This window comes from Dreissena polymorpha, chromosome 12 (genome assembly GCF_020536995.1).
Source record: "Dreissena polymorpha isolate Duluth1 chromosome 12, UMN_Dpol_1.0, whole genome shotgun sequence".
NCBI classification, from domain to species: domain Eukaryota; kingdom Metazoa; phylum Mollusca; class Bivalvia; order Myida; family Dreissenidae; genus Dreissena; species Dreissena polymorpha.
The window spans coordinates 50,866,875-50,881,203 of NC_068366.1; the positions used below are offsets into that span (position 1 = coordinate 50,866,875).

Consider the following 14,329-nt stretch of genomic DNA (forward strand, 5'->3'; position numbering starts at 1 on the left):
AACGGGTAAACCTTACAAAGCTTTCATACTTTTTGTCCGTTCAATTGAAATCCGTAAATACGTATTAAAAGCATTAGGCTTTAGATAATAATGTCATCTTTACCAGCAATTCATCGTACAAAAAGTCAAAAGTTGAGAGTTTAATATTTATTGAACAGATAAAGCAAGAGGTCAACGACAAAACGATTAAAAAACGAAACATTCGTACGCACACAGCCCCAAATGCATATATACACACACAAGCAAACTTGCAAGTTTTGTGTTATATGCAATGGTTAAAAAAAATCCGGGATTAACATTATTTATTTCGCCTCTTGTATTTCTGCTGGAAAATCAAATGCGAGCAATAAGAGAATGGTGCTCTGAAATTGTCGCGGATATTAGCGAAGACATACTAAATGGTATGTATGCGAAGCAAAAAATAAATAAATCAAGATTGCAAGTATAAAATCTTTCATTACTCGTTAATAATAGGCGATACTAATTAAAACATTTGTTCTAACAATATTATTAAACCAGTTTTTATTGACCTCAGAATAACAACTGTTAAAAGGAGACAATGCTATTACTTTAAGATCGACCGGCACTCGTTATAATAAGTACAAAGTCTTCATTTTGTATATATGCCCATATATGGCTACATCCAGAAGATGTAAACACTTTTGCATGATTTGTTTTGGCTTAAAACAAACTATAACTGTATATATTGATTAAAAAAAGAGAAATAATAATAATAACTGAATGCAACGTTTCTTCCATGTATAGATGAATGTCGTTTCATGTTCGTGGTCGCCTTGCCAGAGTCGGTGTTGACATCAAAATGGAGGGCTATGTTCCGGTCAGAAACGTGGAAGACTTGCATATCACTCATAAGTATTGACGAGGCTCATTGTATTTCTGAATAAGGTGGAGAATTCAGATCCGATTATCAGCGGCTGTGCCAGCTGGGTAGCTTCTTTAAAGCCCCCGTTTTGGCTTTAACAGCCACAGGCACAATCAAAATGAACACATATATTTTTGAAGTTTTGCTATTAGAATCCATATTGAAATCACCAACTAAAGATAATATTTGCATTTATTGTAGGCAAAGGGAAAGTAGGGAGTATGAACAAGAGTTGAAATGGTTGAACATCTAAACGAAAAGGGCAAATTATCTAAAGTATTTTAGTATATTGTAGCTCAATTGATACAGTGTCAGAGATTTTTATCACTTTTAAGGAACTATTCGATTATCTTTATTACGCAGGGAATGTCTCGATTTTTTTTTCACTCAGAATGAGGTTCTACGCCTTTATTCATCACGTTTACGCATGTTTTGTTCACTTGTAAGTGTGTTCGTGTGTGGATGGAAGTGTGTGTGCTTGCGGGTGTGTGGGCGTATGTTGTTGTTTTTTCTTTTTGTTTATTTCTTGTGAAATTATGTTGTCCTCATTGTCCTCATATGGCATATCGGATCGAAATAAACACATCCCATATATTCTTTAAAAAAAAAGTGATATTTAGAATTAGTCCTTGTTTACTAACAAACACATATTTTCTTAAATCTTTCAAAACATTGTGCAAATAATAAGTGATTACTGCAACGGCTGGTTTTAACACACACATATAGGTTTCAGTTATTTAAATAGTACAGAAAGCTAAAATATGATGTGATTTGTGGTCCACCAACAATTAGTTATGTGTAACCTATGAACAATTTATTTAGTTCAAGATCATTCTATAACCAACAAACAAACTTCGTGTGTTGTTTATGTTAATTTTCAAAATGTACAAAAGTGGTGGTATTGCACAATGTTCACACATTTTAGAGGGAATCGCTCGCATTTGTGCCTAAGTAATGATAATTGTATGCATAAGCAAAGATTTAACAAGAAAAACCGAAGCATAAGTTTAAATCAATTTGCTATAGGAAAACGACGTAAAGCGTTTAGACGTTCTCGGTAAATTACGTCTTATTATTTAGACTAGATTACGTCTAAGTATTGGGAACACTAAAAACCCATATAAACACAATTACTTGAGTGCATATACACCAAATGTAATATAATTTCGGTAAAATATCTCACAGTTTCTGATTCAAAAACATTTTTGATACATACTTTATTCACCGAAGTTGACTAGTTCATTATTGCACTCGAAGAATCGATCTTTACATTTAACCGGAAGTCATCAGTTTGTCAATACTGCGAATGTTACCCAGACATTGTATCCGGGATTAAAATTTCTTGTGACGTCATGTCACAATGGTTCCTGGCCTGTAAGCGTAGCATTGGTTCCTGGTGAAGACGAAACATAATGTTGTCGCTTCAACCGCGTATAGATTTCAGACTTTACAACTGTGCAAATGTGAACTTGTTACATTGCAAGATGTAAAGATACGCCGTGACTAATCTAGACGTGTTTACATGCTCACAGTGAAAATTGGCAGTTCGTTTAACTTACTGTTGCCAATTTGTATACTATAGCATTCACCTTTGTAAAGAGGCGTTTGAGTTGTGACAAAATTGTGTGCGTTTTGTATGTGATTTAAAAAGAAGGGTAAATGTATATTTTACATTTTTTGTTATTTAATGAACAGTTTGAATTGGATAAAGTACAAGTTTAATTTTTGAGATGGCTCAACCTTAAAAATTAACATCTTTGAAGTTTGAAACATAAAATATCAAACCTTGTTTATTTGAACGGATATTATTTGACATGAATTTATAATATATAATTGCAACATGGATCATATCAGCTAAATACTCAAAACGTGAAACATTTCTGGTTATGATTATTATTGGCGGGCTTTCCCTTTCATAAAATCAAGCTTCAGAAATCATATTAAGAGGTAAATAATGGTTAGCTATTCTTTAAAGTGAGGCTATGAACATTTTTCAGTAAAATTCAATGCAATTCATACAAGACGTCATAAAACATAAAGAATGACTAAACATAATCTCAATCCTGGAGTTTCTCTTTTTTTTTATTTCTGGCATGTCTCTGTCTACATTATGAGCACATGTCAAACATTTAAACACATAACCGTGCAATAAAAAAACGAGACTCATTTGGTGAATTTCATGTGTTTTTGGATACCATGTGTTTTGACTTACATCTACAATATTTCTCATATCCGTAACAATCGCGAAACACAGCATGTCATTATTTTCAAAGGAGAAGAACTTCCACAAATGTAATGCATTCAAAATCACATTGATGGTTCATCCCATTTGACGGCTTCGTATATAAGACATATACTGATTTGAAAAGGATTACAATGTGTTTGAAACATAGTTACGCGTTGACTTACCTACTGATTTACATATGATAATAACGGACTTAATATCTATGACACATAGATGAGATCCGGTTCAGTCGATTGCTTAAAAACACACACAACTGTAAGTTAGTTTTTCATGCAAATTTGTACCTTTATTAATTTTTTATAATACATGCTGTCAACAACAGTTCAATCAGCGAAAAGTTTAAATGAGTCCCTCCGATAGTTTGTTTAATTAAAATAACTTCATGACGGAATATGTTACTTGTTGTAATCATACGTGTACTGTCCGGTACTATATTTGAGTTTAATAAAGATTATTGTGTTGTTCTTCGTTCAAGATGATTTTGTTTACTAATTTCGAGTAATATAGTGTGTATCTCCATGTAACTGCTCTCATAGCTTTGTACTTTCGTAATGCTGAATATGTGCACTGTTCATAGTTCATTCGTAGTATCTCGACATTGTTAAATATTATTATTCTGGCAAAACTATACTGTAGGTTGCGAGCGATATTGAGGTGTCAAATATTTTGAACACAAAAAAAAGAAACAGTTACTGTTACTACGTGGCTTTTGTATTGCTGGACCGTAACTTTCAGAATATACTTATGTTACTATGCATGCATGCGCATTATTAGAGTTTACAGGTAAAATCTGTTGATGCAATGGACTCAGTGACACGATAACTCATCGCATTTGAATTTCATGGAGTTCAGAGATAGGTGATATGCACTGTGCCACTTGAACATGTCATTGTCTTTATGTTAAAAGGGAAAGATTGATAACTATTTTGCTGCAAAACCTGAAGGTTTTGAAACGCATTTGAGGCATGAAACGTGTTAACCTATGCATTACGTGCCTGCCAAGTGTAATTACATTTTTGCAACTTTATGCCCAAAATACTTCCTTAACTCAAATGTAATATGCAATAATGCAGAGTTCTGAAAAGGCTCAATTAATAATAATTGGCATTGTATTTTTCAAATATTCATGTTTTTTTTTTAAGTTTTTCGTGTTGATTTATTGTTTGATAAAATGACATTTAATACCATTAATAATGTACGCCGCCTTTACCAAACAATTCATTTGGATAAACCTTTAAAACGGTCCAATTAATAGTCAAGAACAAACAAACAATCAAGCGCATACCTTTGCCACTAAAACTACAGGGATTATTACGCGTCCAGATTAGGGGCCGCTCTCGTAAAAGTATGACCTATTTAGCTAATTAATAATGACCGAATGGAAATGGTTAACCTCAAATATACAACAGTGTGTATATATTAATTTTGTTTGACGTTTGGTGTACAGCAACACTGTCGTTTAGCACGTTCATTCTTCCAACCATCATATATATATGATGTTCATAAGCGTTTAAATAATTTGCATTGTAATCATTCATGCAAATGTAAGCAGTACATGGTAGCGCATAATTTTCTCAAGTCATATGGTTTCCCATAGAGCGCATTTGTATTTAAGGTCTTGTTGTTGGCATAACATAGTTCATTGATGTACATGTTATTACAGAGGTAATGGCAATGTCGGTCATCGTCCTAATCAAAAAGGAATTTAAAGTTTTCGAGCTTTCATATCAATTGAAGAAACCTGTTTAGTGCATCTTTGTCATAAATAACCCTATACTGATCACATCGACGATTGAAAAGAATTCTGCAGCAGCAGTATTGACAATAACTATTAGAGTGGAAAAGAGACACACATATTGATTCATACTGCTTGTCATGTAAAATCTTACTCCGTGAAATCATTTCACCATGATAACAACCAATAAAAATGTAACGCAATATTAGGTTTTATCTTGCAAAATGCCGTAGTTCACAATAATCATTCCCCGATATTCATTCCGACGTTCGTAGATCGGTAAGCGATGAACGTTGTATGTGATTTGAAAGACACAAATACAAGTTATTTATCACATGTCATACCCTGTTTTCCATGTAATATAGCCATTACATATATTTTTATCTGACACATGTGTAATATACTTTTTAAGCGTTTTCATTGGCTTAGTTTTCGTTTATTTACCAATCGCATTTTGTTATTTTGCTGAAATGACGTTGCAACGTCAAATGACGTCACGAAATGTAAACAACATTCGAGTTCATCATTATGTTTGCGTAAATATTAATTTAATTTGCTCATTTAAAATCATGTGATAAAAAAGATCTGACACTCGTTGTCATATCATACCATATTTTATTAAACTCGTCCAGGAAATTCGTTAGTAAGCTCGCCAAAGACTCGCTTACGAACAAAATTCCTGAACTCGTTTAATAAAATATGGTATGATATGACAACTCGTGCCAGATCCTATATGTATGTGTGTCATTGCACTCACAATTCAACCTATATGGCATTCCAACTAACGCCAATGCAAGTCTCCATGCCAATTAAGCATCATCATTAACAAGCGATGTAAGGTTGGCTCTTTGATTAATTTTATTAATAAAATGATGTTTAACAGTGATCAATACATTTCTTCCCGACACATAATTTATTTGCCCTTCATACTATTATTATTTACATTTAGATTCTCACAGTTTGTTAGCAATGGTTGAACTTTTTTTCGCTAATAGGATAAAACAAGGACTACAGTGGCCATTTCTTTTTATTTAGAATTTAGATTCAACTTTTAGTTTTTTGCGCTTCAATAGCCCGTTTTGCATTTTAACTTAATATATTACCTATAGCCTTCATTTATTTAAGAACGTTTTTATTAAGAGCCTGCATCAGTTGATAGCTGGTATTTAAGTAAATTAGAAAATAATGCACTTACAAAAGAAATTCTTTAAATTTAAAAATCATTACTTCAGAATCTGGGATAGAAAATAATTGTAAATGAGACTTCAAATCCTTATCTTTCAAGTGTTACGTGAAATAAACTTTTAACCATTCTAAGAAATACATTAAATAATGTTCATCTCCAAAAGGAGAGTGAAATATAAATTTAAGTATGCAAGTATAAGCTATGCAATAAATACTCTCCAAGGATTTTTTTTATAAAGGTCGGTGATATATTCATCAGAATCAGACGCTGCACATTTTTGTTTTCAAATTGTTGTGTATTGACTGGAATATGAGGACTTTCTGATAACGCCGTGTCTTAAAACGATCAGCGTTGGTCATTTGAATGTCACATCAAATCTGTATTTAAATAATTAAATCAATATAACGTTTTTAAAACCAGATGATTTAAATGCTTTGCATTTATCTTTCCAATGCGGTCATCCAAGTTTTTATTTTGTAATATTTATACTGAGTGTTATGTTATAAAACAATGGATAAGAAATTATCTTCTGATATATTTTGGAAGCATTATTGTTTGCTTCATTAATGTTGATTGATCAAAACAAAGTAAGCATATAGATACCAAATTGTGCCGTTGAATATTGATGCCACGGGCATTATTTTAATAATATCATTTCACGTCAACGTCTTAACTTGGCTCGCAAAGCTGAACAATAATGATATTTCCAAATAGTGTAGAATAAACAAGAATCAATTGTTACGAACAAAAGATAAGCATAAATACTGCCAAAGGTATTGGATTTAACTGACATGTTATATTCATTCACGTTTCAAGTTGCAAGCGACGATCATAGGCAGCCATATGCAAGCTCATTTATTATATTTAGATTTTTGAACAGTAATGCGCTTAACATGTTTCCGGATTTTTACCTGACTAACTTGAAGATGAGGGCAATACACTGATTTGTGAATCGTTACGACCGTTACAGGACCCATCATCTAGAGAACTATTAAGACTTATTCATACTTAAGACATCAGTAATTAATTGTCCCTACTATTTTTGACTCACATCGACGTGATTTCCAGTATATTTATATAATAATAACATAGGTCAATGTATTCATCAATATTCATCTTATAATTAAAACAGAACATGTACTAGTAAGAGCGGTATTATTTAATATGAACTATCGTTTGAAGCTAGAAATCAGTTTAACGTTGCTAATTCTTTGGTTGTTCTTGTTAATATTACTTAAGATGACATTAAGATTATACGGTTACAAAAACTGCTTTCCGCATGTTATATCCGCTTGGGAATATCGCATTTCTTACTATTCAAATTTATCGTGAATATATGTTGTTTTACCATGGAGATGATAATTTGTTTTTCTAAACCTTGATATTCAAACATTACTCAAGGGGCCTACATTTAATTGAATGACTCTTCTGTGTCTTTGAATAAGGCTTTTGATGACATTATTAGACAGAAGTCTAGATTTGATTTGTGATATGGGAACACTACGCCTTTTTATTTGCATTTGCGACTTTCAGTATAGCCAGAAGAACACCTATTAGTAAACATATGTAAAATGAACATATATATGAAAAAAGTGGTGCAATATGTACTCATTATGTAGGACCTGTTGTTAACATGCTATGTAAGGTACATACAAATGTTAGTATTTGTCATAAAAATCATAATGAACGCTTTGATTTTAAAACCAATAGCAACAAAAAGAACATATTTGCATATCATTTCACTCATATCATTTCACTCGATGGCCTTGTCAGTTTAAATCAGTTAATTTAACGGATAGATAAATCAGTGGTACGCTTTTAGGTGTCTCGCATCTATGATTATTATTAAAAATCGACAAATGATTGCAATATATATTATTTTCTTTTTAACTGATGTTTTGGAAATATGATTTGAAGCATTACGTGTATTTATAAACTAATTGAGTATAATTTTATATACACATGTTTATCTAAACATGTTATCGAACTATATTGTTTCTGTAAATAAAATTTATATTCTTGGACTTATGTCATTAATTGTTTTCATCCAGAAAAATTTAAGTTCATTCTATCTTCATATAATCATATTTGGTAACATCTTCGGTTTACGATACAGATTCATATCTCATAAAAGAGCTTGTTAATAGATCCAAAATATGTAATAATTTTATATAAACCATCTTAAAACGAAAGTCTATACGTTCCACATAAAATTTAGATAAAGTAATGCAACGTTTTATTAACGCTCACGTGCGTTTGTAAGCAAATGGACACGTAATAACGCTTACAAACCTATTTTAATGTTGATAAACGTGGAATAACGTAAATAATAAATATTAATTTATATAAAAAATTAATTTCATTTATTTGAAGTAGCGAATAAATGTCTTCGGTAAAGAAAGGTTTAAATCTCGTGCTTTTATAAGATACTAGCAGATGATAATAATCCATGACGAAATCGATTTTATAGTGACCTTCCGACGTCACTCAGTGACTTTCTGACGTCACTCATAGGTATATAAACCAGAGCACCATGCCTTCTCATTCTTTTCGAAATAGCTGTCGCTGAAACAACACACCCACCCGCCCAAATAGATTGCTGTTAATTATGTTTATTTTATGTTTTTGTTATGTTCGAATGTACTACCGAGATATCTTTTACAGAATGGCTGTCAATCTGTTGCGAGCAACCACGGCACACGTTCGGCTTACGTATATTAACTGTACACGACTCGTGGGGAAGACGTCGGTTTAATCTTCGAGCCTCCAACCGAACATAGCGTCTACGCCATGGCATGGATACATCACCATCGACCAGAAGTAGGTCAATATCCAGGATATCGCTGGGACACGACTTCGGTGAATGGATATTATTTGGAACAACGTGTTATTCAGTGTGTTTAAATGTTTCTGCTACTTAACGTGCCGTGTACAAGTGCTGTGATTTGTGCCTTTTTTGTAACGAAATGAATGTCTCTGTATATGTTATTTAGTTGTAGCATAATTGAGTTAGATATTGTTTTATATCACTACAGTTAATTCTTAAGATCTATAACGATCTTACAACACAATTTATATGCCATTAGTAATTCATTTTTATATGTTTGATAATTAATTAATATGTCATTTAGGCGGAAATTCTATGTCTTGGAGGTGATCGGAAGTATTAAAGGTATAAATAATTAACTATAGGATAATATACATATGTCTAGGGGAGGTAAACTTTGCATTTCGTCGTCATCCATCACGTAGTGCTAGTCTGTGTGAGGATGGCAGGAATGCTTTCAAAATTATTTTCGGGATAGTATGGGTGTTCTGATACTCGCTCGATGGCACTGCGTGCTTAGGCGTACTTGGAATAGCTCTTTTTGGCTTTGGAAATTGTGGCATTGCGAATATTGTATTATATGTTGCACTTGACAATCGCAGGTACTGCGTACCTAGAATTTAGTTGGCCGGTTGCGTTGGCCTTAGCAATTGAGCGTGTATAATGATATATATTTCCGAACCAGTCAGGTATTCGTTGAAATAGGTATTGCATAAATAAATGTGAGCACGTTGCGGAGCTCTTGCGAAATAGCATAGAATACGGTGCATTATCTGGTGGCTGTGATAGCATAAACGAGAAGCTAAATTAATAGTGCAACTGGGTTGGGGGTTACCTTTAGGGCAGTACTTCCGGTGGCCTCCGCGACATGCCTCAGTTGTAGTGCTAGTCTATAGGTGTTATTTACTCTAGTGCTAGTCTGGTGTAAATTATATTTCGCCATTTGGCCAATAAATTCCATTTATCTTTTTGTATTGTTCCTTTGATATATTGTATGGTTCAACAATAGAATATCAAGTTGTGTTAACGTTATGTAACACATTTAAGAATTGTAATAGAAAAGGTTATTGACAAAGTTGGCTTTTGTAGTAATTATTCAAATAACTCTAACCAGATGAATGAAACGAATCTTGGTTAACAAATGGGGTAGTGAGCTGCTTTCTGAAATAAATATGTAATAAAGTAAACCAAGGAGTTAAAACGTGAAATAAAGGCATATCTATTCGAAATAAATGCATACAAACGCTAAAAATTTCGTAAAAATTCGTAAAAACGCCCAATTAAAAGGCTTACACACGCAGAAAAAGGCGCAATAACGCCTAACTAAAAGGCGTAGAAACGCTATAAAAGGAACAATTAAGTCAACCGTAAAGGTGTACACATGCTTTACACGTCGAAATAATGCAAACTTAAAGGCTTACAAATGCTAAAAAACCCATTTAATAACGCAACTCAAATTCTATAGAATAAAAACAGTTGATTTTAATGACCCTAAAAGGATTTCTTAACAGAAAGTAAAGAAATGACAATACAAACATACATATGGTATTACTGCCTCATATTTATTGTTAGATATTTCGTACGTATGTACATTACGTAATAACGCATATCAATCAATAAAAGTCACCTGAAGTGAAAAGGGGACAACACCTGTAATCACACTATAAACTTTAGATACATTTATTTCAGACCTTTGCATCGGGATAAGTTCATGATTATTTTCTCTGTAAAGCGAGACATACTACACATTTTCATTCTTACAAGCGCTCGTAGAAATATTTTTACTGCATGTGTTCATTGATATCAGCCGTATAAAAATTTATGTATTTAAAGTAAACACATATTACGGGTGATAGATAAAGTAATTGCTAAAGTGTTACTGTTTAACAGTAGTCTGACATCGATCGTACAAAATTAACATTCTTTATTTACAAACAACTTACTTTTTCTTCACTTATGTGCCATAAAATATAACAGCGCAACATGTTTTGTTTACAGAGAAAGGACCATACACTACTAAAATTATTCATGGGAATCACTTTTTGTTTTAGATAAAATAAAACATTCTGATATAGTCTTTAAACAAAATAAAGATCAACAATATGCCATGAATATGCAACACATATTAGGTTCCGTTTATTATGATGCACATATTACGGCTTTGCTATATACTATCGAAATTAATGAATGATTGTTAGAATGAGTAAACGATACAGTAGGAAAAAAAACAATGCTCCAAAGCCGCCAACTAATTGGATTATACGGCGTTCTATTTTATCAACGGCAAGGGTTACAAATACCAGATGACACTATTAACAAAATAATTCCATGTTCAATTAAATGATTATGACACCGTATTGACCATATTGTACGGCCTACTTGATATAACCATTTTGTTACCAATGATTTGGGCCTTGTTTTTTACTATTGTTCCAATGAACAGGTTATGTTCCTAGAGCTTGAGAGTAAAGTACAGGCAATAAAAAACGAATATCGTCAATAAACGAATATTAGCATGGTACCCGTTAACCAGGTATTTATATTTTCGCAACTTTGTACTTCTGCTGTTTAGAACATGTTTGTTCAAGATAACTATTTTCAAATTGTACAAAAAAATAAAAAATAAATACATTCTACAACTAAAGAGTCTAATAATAATAAATTTAGGGTGAGTTTAAAGTGTGTATAAGGAAACCAATACCAACGTGTTCAATATTAAGTCATATATTAGAGACCTTACAGTTGGAAACATGGTTCTTATATGGAAAATTCTAACGAAAAAGTAGATAGATGATGTAGATCGGTTTGTATTTAAACAACACAAATCGAACACAACCTATTAAAGTGTTTGAATTGAAAAGAAAACAACGCATTGATTAGAATTTCAAAAAACGTTATTTCATATTGCCCATATATTATTTTTGGCCTGGGGCGAAGCCCTAAGGCCATAGTAATAATACAAATTTCTGAGACAGTCAGAATTGGCTGGCTGCCAAAACATCCACGAATGAATGAATTCTTAAAAGTCCGACTTACCACTTGGCGGTCATTCATGCGCAATCAAAGAAAAGGGACCTATACAAACAAATAGGTACCTGCAAAGAAGTTCTTCGCAGATCTCAATAACCCGCATTGTAAATACAGAACATCACTATATAACATGACAGTGTCATAAAACGTGTAAAAAATATTATTGAAGCAAAATTGCTAAGCACTGGGTAAGACATAGTTTTTATTACTGTTTGCATATTCATGCGAGAATAAGTTCCTCACTTGACGGTCTAGGCCGAAAATATACGAGTGTCTACGGAGACAGTAAGAAGATTTTTTCTGATACATTTTTTAAGGTATTAGCACTCTAATGAACTTCGTGCAATATCGACTTCTTTTGTACATATCCGTCACTCCGAACGTTATCCGGGAATGTGCGGAAAACTACGAATATTCTCTAAATACGCTACGAAATACTAAATGTAGGACCCGTTAGCTAAATACAATGACAACAAATATGGCCGACATTGTACCTGACAGATTGGGTCGTTTAAAGAAAAAGCAATTTGCTATATTGAAAGCGAAAGATTAATAAAAGTGTTATTATTGTTCATATTAATGTGACTGGAGTTAATGATAAACGTCAACTAATGCATGGCAGTGTTGATATTTATGAAGAAAACGATTCCTGGAAATACGTATGTCAAACGCTTGAAAATTTTGACCACTGTGAAGAAAAACGTTTAGAACCCGTGTCACTTACAAAATTTAATATTGTTGGTGAGTAGTAAAGGGGGATAAAGTGGATTTATGCTTGTGTGATGACTGTAGCCATGTGAACGGGTTATCGTACGGCAAAACCCATCACGTAAAGAAGAGTCTTCAACTTTTCAAGAAAGGAATGCCTTGTTTTGCTATCAACACAAAGCTCGGAACAGGAAGGTACATGGATTATGCAATTTTTTTTCAAGTATAACAGTTTCATTATTCATAATTGGAGTTAAGTAGATTTTGTAGGAAAAGTGCACCCTGTCAGTGATTTTTACCACATAATCAGGTTCATATTTGCTTTCATTTTGAAATAGAAAATATGCCATGTAAGGAAAAAGTTGTGTTGTAAATGCATGGAAATCGAGGACAGCATATTTGAATTTTATGACCAAGTAATGATGTTTTCCTCAAACAAACAACAAAAAAGTATATTATGTCCAAAATGCTAAAATTACTATTCTGAAAATGATATGCCAATGACTGCTACTTGTGTGATCACCTAAATTATGTATTATGGTTATTCAAATTAAAATGCTGCATGTTTATTATCTTTTTAGCAATGATCAACAACATTGGTGGTCCAGGAACGGTTAATTACTTTTTGTCAACACTGTATGTTCCAATGATCAATTGAACTTAAAGAAAATGTAAATACATGCGGGAAGGACCATTCATCAAGCTTCAACTATCTCCTTTATAGCAGACAGGCTTATAAGATGGAAAAAGTAGGTATTTCACTGATTTATGTGCTTGTTAATGTAGAACCAATGTTTTAAGTAACAAATCAAATGTAACGTTAAAGGGATCTTTTCACGTTTTGGTAAATTGACAAAATTGAAAAAAGATGTTTCAGATTCGCAAATTTTCGTTTTAGTTATGATATTTGTGAGGAAACAGTAATACTGAACATTTACCATGGTCTAATATAGCCATTATATGCATCTTTTGACGATTTAAAAACCTGAAAATTATAAAGCGTTGCAACGCGAAACGATTGAATAATTTGGAGAGTTTCTTTTTTTTTTAATTTTGTGAAACTACGAAGATTGCTTATCTGAAGTATAAAATACGTCACCTATACATACTTGGCAGGATGGCCAAGCGGTCTAATTGGTTTTTACTCCAGGACTCCGGGGGTCACTTGTTCGAGCCCTGCTGCGGGCTACTTTTTTTCCTTTTTTAAATTTTATTCTTGATTTTTTACTGGAGCTTTTTAGATCCAATGTTTACATTTATCATTATATGGCATTTAATTACAAACGTCAAAACATGCCTAAATCTGTGAAAAGGCCCCTTTAATAGTCAGTTTCATATCCAGTAGGGATAATACATGTATTTGGTATAAGCATTTTGATGAAGAATGTATATATGTGGTGTTTACACTTACTAACTAATCCAGTTTGAAAGGGTGTATCATATACAATACTAGTAATGACATGCTATGTCGTGAATGTCTGAATAAATAATCAAAGCGCTGAAGGCACTGAATTTGTTCGCTATTGCATAATCTTAGAAGCAACTCAGTTTTCAAACTAATGTTATAGCTTTTTATATCGCAAGTTTGAAAGGAACACAACCCATTCAAATTTTAAAGTGTGTCTTAAAGCATATGTCGAAATGTGTGTGACTATTTATCCTCATATTTATGTTAAAGAGATAACTTAGACAAAATAACAACAATATGTCTTTTT

The 14,329-nt window shown here is 32.6% G+C and overlaps 1 long non-coding RNA gene across 1 annotated transcript; it reads left to right on the forward strand.

Moving 5' to 3' along the window:
• Positions 1 to 2,408: 2,408 nt before the first annotated feature.
• LOC127854028 (uncharacterized) lies at positions 2,409 to 9,846 on the forward strand. Its single transcript, XR_008036878.1, has 2 exons — positions 2,409 to 2,538; positions 8,714 to 9,846. It is a non-coding gene; the product is annotated as an uncharacterized LOC127854028 (long non-coding RNA).
• The last annotated feature ends 4,483 nt before the right edge of the window (positions 9,847 to 14,329 follow it).